Consider the following 15372-nt stretch of genomic DNA (forward strand, 5'->3'; position numbering starts at 1 on the left):
GGCCTGCCAGGCTCCTCTGTCCCTGGAATTTTTCAGGCAAGAACGCTGGAGTGGGTTGCTGTTCCTCCTCCAGGGGATTTTCCCGACCCAGGAATCAAACCCATGTCTCCTGCTGGGCAGGTGGATTCTTTACCACTGAGCCACTTGGGAAGCCTGCAGAGACAGGAGAGGAGACCTCAATTTTATAAAGGGAGATGGTGGAAAGAAGGAAAGGGAAGAGAGCTATTCATATTCATTCTCTGAGCACCTACAAAGGTCCATAAATGGCCCAGGAGGGTTCTGCACCTGCTATCACTGAAGGGGGACATGCCACAGACACTAGCTTCTGTAACCAAAAAATGACATTCCATCATTTAATAAACCATCCACCTCTCTAAGCTTCTATTTTCTTATCTATGAAAGTGGGAATTTTCTTATCTATGAAGTGGGAATAATACACACAAGGTTTAGCAAGCTTTTTTGAAAAGGGACAGATAGTAAATACTCTCAACTTTGTATACCATGCAGTCTCTGTCTCTCTAAAACCACTGCAGACAGTGACTGCAACCACGAAATTAAGAGAGACTTGCTCCTTGAAAGAAAAGCTATGACAAACCTAGACAGAGTATTAAAAAGCAGAGACATCACTTTGCTGATAAAAGTCCGTCTAGTCAAAGCTATGGTTTTTCCAGTAGACATGTATGCATGTGACAGTTGGACCATAAAGAAGGCTGAGTGCCAAAGAATTGATGCTTTTGAACTGTGGTGCTGGAGAAGACTCTTGAGAGTCTCATGGACTGCAAGGAGATCAAACAGTCAATCCTAAAGGAAATCAACCCTGAATATTCATTAGAAGGACTGATGCTGAAGCTGAAGCTCCAATACTTTGGCCACCTGATGCAAAAAGCTGACTCATTTGAAAAGACCCTGATGCTGGAAAAAATTGAGGGCAGGAGGAGAAGGGGATGACAGAGGATGAGACAGTCAGATGGCATCATCGACTCAGTGAACATGAGTTTGAGCAAACTTCGGGAGATAGTGAAGGACAGGGAAGCCTGGTGTGCTGCAGTCCATGGGATCACAAAGAGTCAGACATGACTTAGCAACTGAACAACAACAACTGTCTCTGTTACAACTGCTCACCTCTGCCATTCTAGCCTGAGAGCAGCCTGGACAGTTCAGAAAGGAACGGGCATGAGCAGGTGTGGTCCACAGGCGTAATTTGCCATCATCTGGTCCAATCCCCTGGTCTAATACATAGGGTGTAAGGAGGATTACATAAACTAATCCAAGCAACAGATTTTTGTACAGCATGCAGCAGATCAGCACTCTATAATAAAGATTAACTATTATCATTGCTCAGATTTTAGACCCTCCTGAGTGTGTGTGCTACCTCTGCTTACCTTAGTGAGTGAGGTAATCCTCAGAGCTCCCTGGGGGATATTTCTAGACCTTACCATCTTGGGTGTAACCCTGTGGAAAGAAGGAGAAGGAAGGAGGACTGGGCAGAGGGAGAAGTGGAGCTGCCCAACAGCAGACTGAGCCGAACCTACAGGGATCTCTGAAGCTAACATGGCCATCAGCATTGTCCCACGTGGATCAGAGTGGCTGGGCCTTGGTACCCTCCCCTGGAGCAGTCACTGGATGTGGGCTGCCCTGGGAAGGGAGGCCTCTCTGTAGCGCAGGCACTCTTGGAGGAGCTGACAGCCGACAGCATGCCCAGCAACTGGGGAAGTGGGGTGGGGGGGGGTGGGGGGAGATGTGACCAATTCTGACCTTGAGTTATGTATAGGAATTGCAAACCAAGCACTGAATTGTTGTTGAAAGAGCGTTCAGAGCTCCTTCTGTCTTTGGTGACCAGCAGTCTCAAGATGGTGTGTGCTCCATCAGTCTGGGTCCCAGAGGGACCACAGTGAAGACAGTTTCCTATTAATTGTACTGGATCCCAATGTGAGCAAGACTTAAATCTGAGTTCTTTAACCACTGGGATTTTAAGGCTGTTTGTTGCCAAAGTATTGTTGTTGTTGTTCAGTTGCTAAGTCTTGTCCAATTCTTTGTGACCCTGTGAACTGCAGTATTGTTAGCTTTCTGTTAGGAGTCCTTGCCTGCTGCACTGGATGTATCTGAAGGTTTTGAAGTGAAGACACACTTGATAATCTTATAAAATCAGGGGACTTGTTTGAAACCATTATCACCGTTGCCAGCATCATCATTTTAATATCAGCATTTACATGAATTTTCTAATTTAATGCTCATAACAATCTATGTATAATACAAGTATTATTACCCTCATTTTAGAGATTAGGAAACTTATGCTTATAGAGGTTCATTAGTTTGCACAAGGTCACGGGTCTGCAAACTATAACCTGTAGACCAAATCCAGCTCACTGCCTGTTTTTGTAAATAAAGTTTTATTGGAACACACCCATGCCCATTCATTATACAGTATGTAATTATGGCTGCATTCATGATATTGTGGCAAGAGCTGAGTAGTTGTGTATGGCCAGCAAAGCTGAAAATACTTACCATCTGGCCCTTTTCAGAGTTTGCCCACTCTCCCTGTCTCCCCCTACTCTACACAATACATGGTTCCAAACCCAGGTTGTCTGACTCCAGAGACACTGCTCATAATTCAGATTTAAGTAAATACTAGGTAGGTTTGAAGCCTGCATGGGCATTATAAAACTTTCACATTTCTATTATTCTAACATTTTTTAATTTAAACTTTTATGACATTTATTTCCAGCATTGAAAGACTCCATATCATGAAAATCTTTCTCTGGAAAACACTTAGAAAATTCTGGATAAAATGAGTAGCAGACTTGGCAAGAAATTAAGGTAAACCTTCAGGGTTTATAACTGAAGTAAAAGCCAAAATCCAGAATGGGCATAGTAAATGCTCACTCATTTAGGCAGTGGGCCCCTAATGGCATTTGCCAGTATGGCAGGGAGTTGGGGGGAACATGAGAAGTGTCTTAGTAGGGAGACTTTGGAATGAGGTCCCCAAAGGCCCAAATGTTCAGTAAAAGAGTGGACTAAAAAATATTTGCCCTGCAAAGGGAGAGAGGAAAAGAAATTGTGTCCTGGCTTTGATTTGGGTTGGAAGAAAAAAAGAAAGTCCCTATGTGCCAACCAGAGGTAACAACTATAACCCAGGCCTCAAGCCTGAGTTCAAATTCACTCTACTTGCCCATTCTGAAACTATTTTAAACCAAGGAAACTAATTTAAAATTGTCCTAGATTATTAGCTTCCCAAGCACTTAGCAAAGTTGACACAAAAAAAGTGAATATTCTCTTAAGTCCCCTAAAACTCTCCCAGATAAGGCCACAACAAAAACGAGCTCACAATGAAAAATCACAAGACCACTCACAGAGCAAGACATCATGGGACAGAGTCAGCAGAAGGATCAAGCAGCAGAACCAGACACATGAGGTCTTCAGAGGTCAGAGCATCCTATGTAGCAGGGCTTGGCCAACTTTTTCTGTAAAGGCCCAGGTAGTGTATATCCTAGGCTTTGCAAGCTACATAGTCTCTATCAAAAAGATTCAACTTTACCATTCTAGAGTGAAAGCAGATAAGCAATATGTGTAGGCTTAGCTGTGTTTCAATAAACCATTATTTACAAAAATGAGGAAGATGTCAGATTTTGCTCTAGTTTTTAAAGTATGCTTCCAATATTTAAATAATTTAATATATGAGCAAGGAATAAAACACTATCATTAATATCCAGGCAGATTCTTAATTTCTGGAAGTAAAAGGTTTAGTTGAAATCTTAGGATTCAACACATGAGCTAACAAGCAGATTAGAACACTTAAAAAACATCATTAGCAACTTGAAATTTGGATATGACAAAACTACCAAGAATTTTGTACAGAGAGACAGAGGAGGAAAATATGAAAGAAAGGTTAATAGACATGAAATCTGAGTGAGAAGTTCTAACATTCATCTAGTCAGAGTTCCAGACGAATGAGAAGAAAGAATGAGAGAGAGAGAATACTCAAGAATTTTCATGGATCCTAATATTTATGATCTATAAAATATTCCCAAAAAGTACACTCAAACTCATCGTTTTGAAACTGCAGAATATGCAAGACTAACTGAATAGTTTCAAAAAACCCCTTGCCTCCCACAAAGACACCTTATCTGCTTTATATCTAATTTCTCACGAACAATTAGCAGATACAGAAATACTGTAAGACAATGTCTTCAAAGTGCTAAAAAAAATTATCTATCTATAATTGCATATCCAACAAAATTTAAAGAATGAGGATGAAATAGAGACATCTTTATACAAACAAAAGCTAAGATAATTTATTATCAACTGACCCTCTTAAGATTTAAAACAGAAAAAAAAAAAGAAAGGAACTTCTTAAAGGTATATACTTTAGAAAGAAGGAAAAGGACCACAGAAGGGAGATTTGAGATTTAAGGTTGGTAACTAGGTGAGCAAAGAAAATAGTAATCATATGGATAAATCTAAATAAGCATCAACATTAATAACATCTAATTTGTGAAGTCAAAAAAATGGGGAGCACATAAATAGAGATAATATTCTGTCTCTTAAAATAGTAGATACAAAAAGTAGTAGGCACATAGGTGTTCATGAATGCATGTAGTGTGCATGCTGTATTCTCTTCTATGTATGATACGTTTTGCAAAGCATTTTTAATAGAAATAAAGTATTGAATAACAATAGTCTATAAGCTGAAAGAGTTAAAGCCCTCTAAGTTTTAGGAAGAGAAGAACGTCCCAGGTGGTGCAGTGGTAAAGAATCTGCCTGCCAGTGTAGGAGACTCCAGACACATGGGTTCAATTCTTGGCTCGGGAAGATCCCCTGGAGTAGGAAATGGCAACCCACTCCAGTATTCTTGCCTGGAGAATCCCCATGGACAGAAGAGCCTGGCTGGCTGCAGTTCATTGGGTTGCAAAGAGTCAGACACAACTGAACGACTAAGCACAGCACAGTTTGGGTCAAATTTCTTAAAAATGGATTTTACAAAACAACCTATTACCATTTCAAAATAACTTGCATTTTGAGACAAAAGATGGTGAAATCACTTTTCATTGTATCAATGAGACATTGTTCATTTAAATATAAGGATTCTAGGGGGAAATATATAACAAATCATTTTGAAGTACAAGTGGATTTGAAGAGTTGGGGACGAAATTTATGTATAAAGGTGGATATATATATAAAGGATAAAAAATTACGTATTTTAATTGCTGCATTAAAATAGAGAAATATTAGAAAGAACCTAAATGAACAACACAGGAATGAGTAAAGTATGACACTCACATAGAACGAAATGTTTTTATAGCTACTTAGTGACATGGGGAAATATCTATGATATAATTAGTAAACAATATATAAAACTGTAAATACAAAATGATCACAAAAAATTATTAATGTAGTAAAATGTGTCTAGAAACAGGATCAGGAAGAAAAACAAATATTAAGAGTGATAGGGAAATGAATAATTTGTATTTTATACTTTATATTCTATTTCCAAGTTTTTACAATGAGCACTTTCATAACCAGATAACAGACTAATTTTATTTTAAGGCTTTAATATTTTGTCAGTTTATATATATATTTTATATGTATATATATATATATATTTTTTTTTTATATGTATATATATTATAGCCCAGAATCTCTGTGAATGAAATAGTACAGGAAAAATGAATTCTGGAAAGAGACAACATGGCAAGCCTTTAAGAGAACACTTTTAAGAGACAGGAATGTTGCTGTATTTGTCATTAGCGTGTGACTTGATATAAAGTAACTTCCTCACTTAAAAGTATCATGAATGTGCAACAAAGCCTCACTGGCTACTAAGGTAAACCTGATTAGGTTGGCATTCACTCGGCTTCCAGGTGAGGCAGGAGAAAAGAGGGGCTTCCTAGAGGCACTGGGAAGGAGACACATCTCCCCTCTGCGCCTCTGTCTTGTCTCGGCTCCCACCTGTCTCTCTTTCCTCCCCCACCTCTCTCCTCTACCATCTTCGCTCTTTATTTCTAGCCTCAGTGCAGTCAGCACCATCAGACCCCCCGGCTGCTCTTCCTTACCCCGTGCCTTTCTGGGCCTCCACAGGAGGCTGCACTTTTCCAAGCACCTCCCTCACCATAAGCTCTGGGAGGCAGCATCTGTTTCCCACTGGAACCTTGGTGCCGAGGACCTGTCCGTGGTGGGTGCCCAGTAAATATTTGTTGACTGCATGAATGAATGGAGGCTCATTCTCCGCATCTGTTGTGGGCTCCTCTTCATCTGCTCATCCTTAAATACAGTCATTCTTCATGATTCCATGCTCAGTTGCTTTTTCTTTCCTTTCTTTAGGTTTCTGCTGGATGATCTCTCCCCTCTTTGTTTTAGCTAACATTCATATGAAAATGAGCCCAACTTTTCAACTCAACTTCGTCTTTTTTCCTCATCTGTATTTCCAACGGCTTTCAGTTAGATCTATAGATCCTCCTTATTCTCATCCATAACTCATCATCTTCCTCCCAGTCATCTTTTCTCCTTGAACGCCAACTCACTTAACATCACCATCCCTTCAACATTCCCAGATGGAAGTTCAGAGAAGCCTTTTATTTTCCTCCAACCCTCCCTGATGAGGATGGAATTGTGTCCCTCTTTTCTCTTCCATTCCCACTGCCCCTGTTCCATGTCTCACCAAGATCATCACCAAACACTGTGGGTTTCCTTACTTTGAATCTGCATCTCCCATGGCTGCTGCTGGATTTATTTTCCAAACTATGGAACGCATCATGTTCCCATCATGCTCAAAAACCCCTGATGTCTCCCATTGCCTTCAGAGTAAAACCCAAGCATGCAAGGCTCCCCGCCATCTTCATGGGAGATGAAGTCACATCACTTCCATGACTGCTCACATTTCTCCACCTGCCTGGATACTATTTTCCCTCAACTCTGCCTCTCAACTGGCTCAGCCCCCTGCAAAGCCCATATCAAGCACCACCTCCTCTGAGAAGCCTTTTCCCAAAGCTTCAGTCACGACTCAGGCTGTTCTCCTTGGTGCTTGGATAATAACTTGATGATAACTCTGTTACAGCAGCGGTCAAGGTTGTGGGCTGCCGGTGGCTGGACAGAAGAAAATGTAAGGAGCCATTGAGAACGCGAGCATGAGGCATGAAGATTTCTCCCCTAGAGTGAGCTCAGGTCTACTTCTTCCACTTTACCACAACTAAATAATCCATGCCCTACCTCATCTCCTCACTAAGCAAGATATGGTCCATTTCCAACCTTTAAAAAGGTCAAAGTTAAGTTCTGGTCCATTCATCCTTCTTCCCTTCCCTTCCCATGTGTGGCTATTTGGCAGAACCATGAAACAAAAGGGAGGTTCACACACTTTTAAGAAAAAGTCACTGCCATAGGCAGCTAAAGCAACAGGATATTTTCTTTATAAAAATAACTTTGGCAGAGCTGGTTGTTTTCTGCAGACGTTGTGAGCAACCAAAATAAGGGTTGAAACTGTACTTCCGAACAAGTGAAAGCTGCCTCTGTTAGCGCATGTTTCCCCTACTCTCTAGGAAGTGGAAAATTTACAACAGGAGTCATTCCCTTCATCTTCCCATCCTCTTCACAATGCAACCCCTGACCTTTGGAGCCTCCACCTCCAGCCAGAGGTAGATGACTAAATAGGGGAAAAAATGAAAACCTTAGGAAATAAAGAATGCGTCATACAGAGCGTTACGTTCAAGTCATTGTCTCAGATGTTTTGGATAACTCTCGTCTTTAGTTTAGGGAAGAAAATCTGAAACAGAGCAATTACATCACAAATGGAATATTCATATAGTCACTGGGATAGCAAAACATTCGGTGAAGGAAAAGGCTATATAATTTCAATGAGATCCAGGTGGAATATCCCTCTCAGCAAATGTCTACACACCAGCCCATAAAAATGATGGAAAAGGCACAAGACAAGAATAAAAGCAAGAGTGCCGGGTGCTCATCCTCCTAAACCCGCATCCTCTCTGAGCTACTCCTGCCAGCCCGCCATCCTTCCTCCCGAGGGCTTGGATCACCCTCAGGCCTCCTGGGATCTTCTGCTCATTGGCTTCCTTCCTTCTCTCACTGGGCAACCAAAATCTCTCCTGACCCACAGCTGGGGGCGGCAAGAGGGAAAACAAAATGACCAATGCAACTAGTAAGAGCAACAACAGCTTCAGAAACCCCTGCTAAGCATCAAGTGCTGGGTTGGTTGCTTTACATGGATTATCTCATTTAATCATGACAACCCTAAACAGTAAGTTCTACAATTGTTTCCATTTTATAGTTGGGGAAAATGAGGTTTAAAAAGGTTAAGTATCTTGCCCAATATCACACAGCTTGTTAGTATGGCAGAACCAGCTCTCAAATTTAATCTGACTCCAAAGTTAGTCACTCTAACCAATAGAGTTCTTAGAGGAACACATTTCCATACATAAGATAATTAACAAAGAAAGAAAAAAAAATATTAGGAAGGATGAAGCACTAGGAAGTCAGAGGGAAAGCCTTATGAAGAGATGAAGGAGAATGGGAATCAAGGGTGAGGAGAATGGGACAGTCTGGAGAAATGGCTGGACCAACTACAGGTAGTTGCTATTAAAATCGCTCAGTCGTGTACGACTCTTTGCGACCCCTCAGACTGTAGCTTGCTACTCTCTTCTGTCCATGGAATTTCCCAGGCAAGAATACTGAAGTGGGCTACCATTTCCTTCTCCAGGGGATCTTCCTGACCCAGGTATCAAACCTCCATCTCCTCTACTGGCAGGTGGATTCTTTACCACCTAAGCCACCACGGAGGCCCACTACAGGTGATACGTGCTAAGTCACTAAAGTCGTATCTGATTCTTTGAGACCCTATGTACTGTAGTCCTCCAGGCTCCTCTGTCCATGGGATTCTCCAGGCAAGAATACTGGAGTGGGTTGCCATGCCCTCATCCAGGGTATCTTCCGGACCCAGGGATTGAACCTGCATCTCCGGCAACTCCTGCATTGCAGGCTGATTTCTTACCCCTGAACCACTGGGGAAGCCCCACTACAGGTGGTAACTCATACCTAATCCTTAGTTGAAAATGAGAGAAACATCAGGAGAAACCCTTATGTACTAAAAAATTTCTGACTTTGATTCACAGAGGATGGGATTCAAAGAAAGAGAACTTGGAATGTTAACATAAGCATGGCCATTCTCACACAGGTGAGATGAGTCATCTGCCTGAAATGCAGGAGGAGAAGGAAACAGCAGGTTCAAAAGAAGCAGAAAGAAATAGACTTGTGCATGAAAAAGAGATGCCAAAGATGCCATTGCCCTATACAGAAAAACATTCAGGAAGAGTGGAAGCAGGATGGAATTACAGGAGAAATACAGACAGGGGTGCTTCTGAGATGAGCCTTTACCATGAATGGTCCAGACAAGGATGAGGCTTTCTGAAGGCAGATTGCATAACTACAAGTGAGTGATCACAGGAAGGGGAACTTGAACTATCCTTATGTCTGTTGGAATTCACAGTTTGCTAAAATAGAGTTGCTTATAAAAATTTTTAACATTCCTAGCTAACAAGTTCAGCTCAGATAGAAGGATAAACCATCATTCTGGATATAATTTTAACCAATGAGAAAGAACTAGTTTCTGTGCAGAAATTACAGGGACCTTGGGAGAACATGTCTTTTGGGAGTTGATAATAGCAAGGAAAGGCAGCATTACATACACTCTCAGGCAACGTAATAATGGGGGATGCCAGTGAAAAGGAAAAAGATAAGTAAACTCTTAAGCTAGCGTGATCACACAGAAAGCTTTCTCACGAACCCATGTTTTTCAAAGAACCAATTCAAGAGAGATTATGAGGGACATACAGTCAAGAACCAACACACAAAAATGATGATTTTCAGGAAGACTGAAGACTTAACTAGTGGGAAATCCAGGAGACATGAGTGATTTAAAAGGTCTTCCATGACAAATTCAGAGAGAAAGAGAATGCGGTGGGAGAGAAGGAAGGAAGAAAGGGAAGGAGGGATAGATGGAAAGGTGGGAAGGAGGAAGGGAGAGAGGTGAGAACAGAAGACAAAAGAACATAAAGATAAAAGAAGAAGAAGGAAGGGGATGAAGAAGATGACGAGGAAGAGGAGAAGAACAAGGAAGTGACAGGTTCAGGAAGATGGTGTCATGTTAACAAGCAACTAAAGGTCCAAACTGCTAAATACTCAAATTCCATCTTCTAGAGAAAGCAGAATAGATTTTGAATTCAAACTGTGGAGCAAAGGAGACCATGAAAAGAATAAAGTGGAGCCTATAATATGTTAGAGAATAAGAAAAATCTAGGCATACAGATTATTTCAAACCTCCAGATTCAGACAAATTACATTACAAAGTGCAAAAAGAATTTGCACATATAATCTCAGAGCCACTGGCAGTGAGTTTGAGAAACCATAGAGAATGGGAAAGATGCCAGAAACCTTGGGAAATGTTCTATTTTGCAATATCCTGGAAACTAAAGATCCATAAGCTGGATGTGATTCTCAAAGAGGGTGAGCCCTGCTGGACCCTGTGGTGATCAGAACACACCTGCTTTGCCAATGAGGGTTGTTGTGAAACTAGAATCGTCCAACAAAGAATGAACACTGTGATGAGAAAGTTGAAAGCCATGCTGAACAAGGGAAGGCTCAGTGTTATGTGTAGCACAGAAATCAGATGACCAAGAAGGGTATCAATGATTTGAAATGTTTGTTTAAAAAGCCGTAGGATCATTTTATGCTGTCTTCAAAACCAGAACTAGAACCAACAGTAGAAACTTTAAATAGGCAGATTTTTCCTTAACATTTGAAAGTATTTTCTGTTCATTCAACAAGTGTTTACTGAGCACCCACTTTGCACCAAATACTATGCTAAGCACTGAGGATACATGATAAATACAGTTCTCATCTTCATTTGACTTAGTCCTGTGAAGGAAAACAATAACTAAGTAAACAAGAAACTCAATACAGATTACAGCAAAGCCAGGAAGGAAAGAATGGGGGAAGATGGAGAATAATAGTGAGTATCCATATAAAGATGGTTTTAGGGAAAACTCTGAGGAGGTGTCATTTATGCTGAGACCTATACAACAAGGGTAGAGTTGGACGAACCCTGGGAGGCAGAGAGAATTAGCAGGTGCAACGGCCCTGAGACTGGAGAGAACTTGACTTGTTCCCAGAACCGGAAGGAGCCAGGAAAGGAACCTCAGTGAGCACGACAGAGGAAAACAGGAGATTGTGAGATATGGTTGAAGAGAGAGGCAGGAATCAGGGAATAAGACGTTGCCATCCTAAGGAATGTAGGATGTGTTCCAAGAGATATGGGGAGCTGTTGAACATTTTGAGCAGGAAAGTCACACGACCTGATTGATGTGTGTGTTTTAATGGTCATTCCAGATGCTCTGTGGTAAATGGATCTGTGTGGATTCGGGGCAAGGTTGGGGGGAGGATGCAGGGAGAGCATTTAGGAGTAGTATTTAGATGAGGCAAAGTGTGAATTGAGGGTGTGCAGTCAAGTTGGAGAGAAGTTCATTTGGATTTTTTTTAAAGTAACATACACAGAATTTACTGATGAACCAAATATGGGGTTTGAGGGAAAGGAGGAAAAATGACCAGAATGATACAAAACTGGACTTGGGTGGCAGGAATTGAAGGACTGCCTGAGCAGATACTGCAAAATGGGACCAGGAACTGGGCTGGCAGGATGGAGTGGAAAGACAGGCTGCACTTGATTCAATGATGACAACAGGACTCAAATACCTACTTCATGCTGTGGGTCTACTGAAAGCTCCAGAAAACAGGCTTTTGGTTTGGCACAATTCTTAAACTGCAATTGGTTATAAACTTTATCACAAGCACATTTCTAAGGAAACTCACAGTGCTCCTGGTGAAAACAAGAAGAAAATTAGCAAAGTTGCATATATACTTTGCTATGTTACATAAACATTTTATATTATTATATGTACTATATATTCTATACACATATGGCTGATAAAATTGTAGTCCTTTGCTCAAAGTTTACAATACAGAAGGCATCCATGCTTGCAATGCCCATAATGAACATTAATAATCAACAGACACAAATGCTGCAAATTTTGCTAAAGACAGCATAACATTCTCATCTTGCTACGTCATCAGGAGAAGCTCTCTCTTGAAAAGAGGAGTTTTTGAAATTTAAGACTTAAGCCTTTCTCATATCAGAATAGATCCCCCAAATGAGTCTTCTCAGTCCTACTTCACTCCCAATAATCTCGCTGTCCATTACAAAAAAAAAATTCCTACCTTCAAGTATCATAAATATTGGGTGCTAACAGCCATGCACATAAGAATGTAACTGCGGCAAGAATTCTCTGCTGGAATATATCAGTCTTTACAAGATAACCAGGCCTGAACCACAGATAACCGTTGAGACTAGATCTGTTGTCCTGTCAACCGTCTATGTCACAGCCTTCTGGCATCAATCAAACATTAGGGTTTAAATTCCAGATCACGAATAGCGTGACCTCAGCCACACCACTCCAGCTATCCAGAGTTAGGCCACCTAAAATATCACTGATGGAAAGAAGTTTATGTGGGAACCTAACCCCGGGTCCTTTTCTCAACATTAAATTCATCTGACGTTTCACGTTCTTTGTTGCAAAGGAAAGAGAGAGGAGGGAAAGGAGACGCAGTGCTGGTCGGCAGGTGTGATTTTGCATGTTTCTCATTCAGGGGCCTAGGCTGCGGTTTCCAAGCCAATGGGGTGTTTTGTCTACCTGTCTGGGCGTGATGTGTGTTGTCCCACAAACAATTTGTCACACCATGAGAGTTACACACCTGGGAACAAAGACAGCTCCTGCCATATGGCAAAAAGCACAACTCTTGTCAATTATCGTCTTTGGTGGCAGGTAATTTCTTCAACTGCACATCATGATTTTGTCAGAACTTTGTGTCTTTTGAGTGCTGGGGGATAACCTCATCCAGGCAAAGTCGGTCAGGAAGACACGGCTGTTAAAAAAAACCACAACCTACAAACGGTTAGAGGACTTTCTCACAGTAGCAACCTTTGGAGGGTTCTTTGGAGAAAAACAATGTTTGAAAGAGACAGATTTTACTACCAGACACTGGTTTTGGCATAGACAACCTTAATGAGGTTAAGGATAGGTCTTACAAATATCTACTTCTGAATTTTTTTTTCCATTTGACATTTGTTTTATCCAGCTGTACTGGTGAAACATATTTATAGAAAAGTACACAATTTAAGAGAGAACAGAGTCAGCCAGTTGAATAAAACATTGCAAGACGATGCAGTGTCAATTAAGCACACTCCCCTAAGAAGGATTCAATGTAGTCAGGAGTGGCGGACATTTGGGGGAGCTTTTCTTTTTGAAAACCATCCTTCTGGCTTTCTGCTTGTTTTTATCCACAACAGAAAAAAATACTTTTGAGCTTTTGCGCAAATGGGAAAGAGGAGCCCAGGCAGAAATCTGGACCAGCAACACAGAGAAAGGCAGAGTATGGAGCGGCAAGTTGAGAAAACTCTGAAAAACAATCAAAAAGAGATTTAGAGAACAGCAATAGGGAAGGATTGAAGAAAAACATCTTGGGCCCCTCTGGGAACTCTCTCTTCCCAAGTCTTAAAACCCTCTGGTTTCCCCTTGTCTGAAATCACTGTCCACAACGCTAGAAACAGTATGTTTTTAAGTTTTCTGTTTTGAAAAGACAAATAACCATGGAAACAGTTTTAGGTTTTAGTATAGAGGAGAGAAAATTTTCTTTGCACCAAGTTAATTAGGATGTGCGGGAAAGGGACAAATGTTCCCAGGAATTTCACCCCACGACTGGCTTTCGCTCACAGCCGCAAATGCACCAACCTTAGGGAAGAGCACTGAAGAATGGGGCTGCTTTACAGCTGATTCCATTGAGCAGATCTGTAGTGAATATTTATGACAGCCTTCCTGCAGATTCAGAGAACTTCGTGGCCTAGGCAGATTTTCTAAGGCAGTGCCGACACTTTGATCTTCTAGGGGCTCTGACATCTGTTCTTGTCATCTGCACATTTGTCTGTTCCTAGTGAAGTTCAGAGCAAGACCATAGAACAGCAATCTGAGGCCCCAAAACTTGTCCAAAACCAACAAAGTGGAGATTTACACTTATTGAGATAATAGCATCACACTAATGCAAGCCAAGAGGCCATCAGGCCATTTGGATTATAAAATATTCTATGTGCTACGGAACAGAGAATATTGTTTTAGAAATGAATCCTAAGTTTCCCCAGGCGTGCTGGCCCTTGAGCGCAGTATTATGGCCCAAGTTATGATGGCTCTTAGCCGCCTTATGGAACTTTAGCCATCACCTCCTCACAGATGAAGGGGTCCTGGGGTAGCAGGGCACATGAATCAGGAAAAGCCCGCCCTTGCTCACTGGTTCCATTTTTAAACCAGTGTGAGGGGCTGGTGCTCATGAAGATAGGCCACCCTGCAAGGTCTGGCGCTCATTGATGACATCTCAGCCCTCAGGACGTCAGAGCTAGCCCCTGGACCATGGGGGCTAGCACGGCCCACGCACCAAAACATTTAGGCTGAGTCGAGAAGCCACCTGTTGCTTGACTCCAAGCTCCCAGACTCTTTCATGAACACAACTCCTGCAGCTCCTGCCCTGAGCACCTTCATAAGGGGTATATGTCCCAGCTTGCCAGCTCACCCAACTTTGCTCTCTCCCAGGACCCTCGACCTTTCATAGGGCTTCCCACTTGTGAGCCCCTCATTAAACCAAGGGATGGGTTTGGGATTACAGGTACCAAGCAAGTTACCGAGAAGGGGATGGTTTGGAGGAGGTAGGGGAAGCCTATTCCCCTCTCATATCCCACTTTGGGAGGAATCTTCTTCTCCATGGGAGTACTTCCCTCCCAGATTCTTGCAAGACTGATGTCTCACTCTGGGTAAGACGCACTGGCTTCATGCGGATAAGCATCATTTGTTGAAAAACCTATTTCCCTCTACTGAATTGTCTTGACACTCAGGTTGAAAAAAATTAGCCATAAATGTATGAGATTTTTTTCCCTGGACTCCTTGGATTCCACTGGTCCACACGCTTATCCTAAACCTATACTACACTGTCTTGATTACTGTAGCTTTGTAGTAAGTTTTGAAATGGCAGGGACTTCCTGGTGGTCCAGTGTCTAAGCCTCTGCGCTCCCAGTGCAGGGGGCCCAAGTTCGATCCTTGCTCGGGGAACTAGATTCCACATGCTGCATCTAAAGGTCCCACAGGCTGCAAGTAAAGACCTGGCACAGCCAAATAAATAAATAAATAAATTTTTAAATAAATGAAAAATAAATTGTGATTGTTTATTTTTTAAAAAAGAAATGGAAAATATGAGTCTCTAACTTTGTTCTTTTTC

Source organism: Cervus elaphus, chromosome 11 (assembly GCF_910594005.1).
Source record: "Cervus elaphus chromosome 11, mCerEla1.1, whole genome shotgun sequence".
Taxonomy (NCBI): domain Eukaryota; kingdom Metazoa; phylum Chordata; class Mammalia; order Artiodactyla; family Cervidae; genus Cervus; species Cervus elaphus.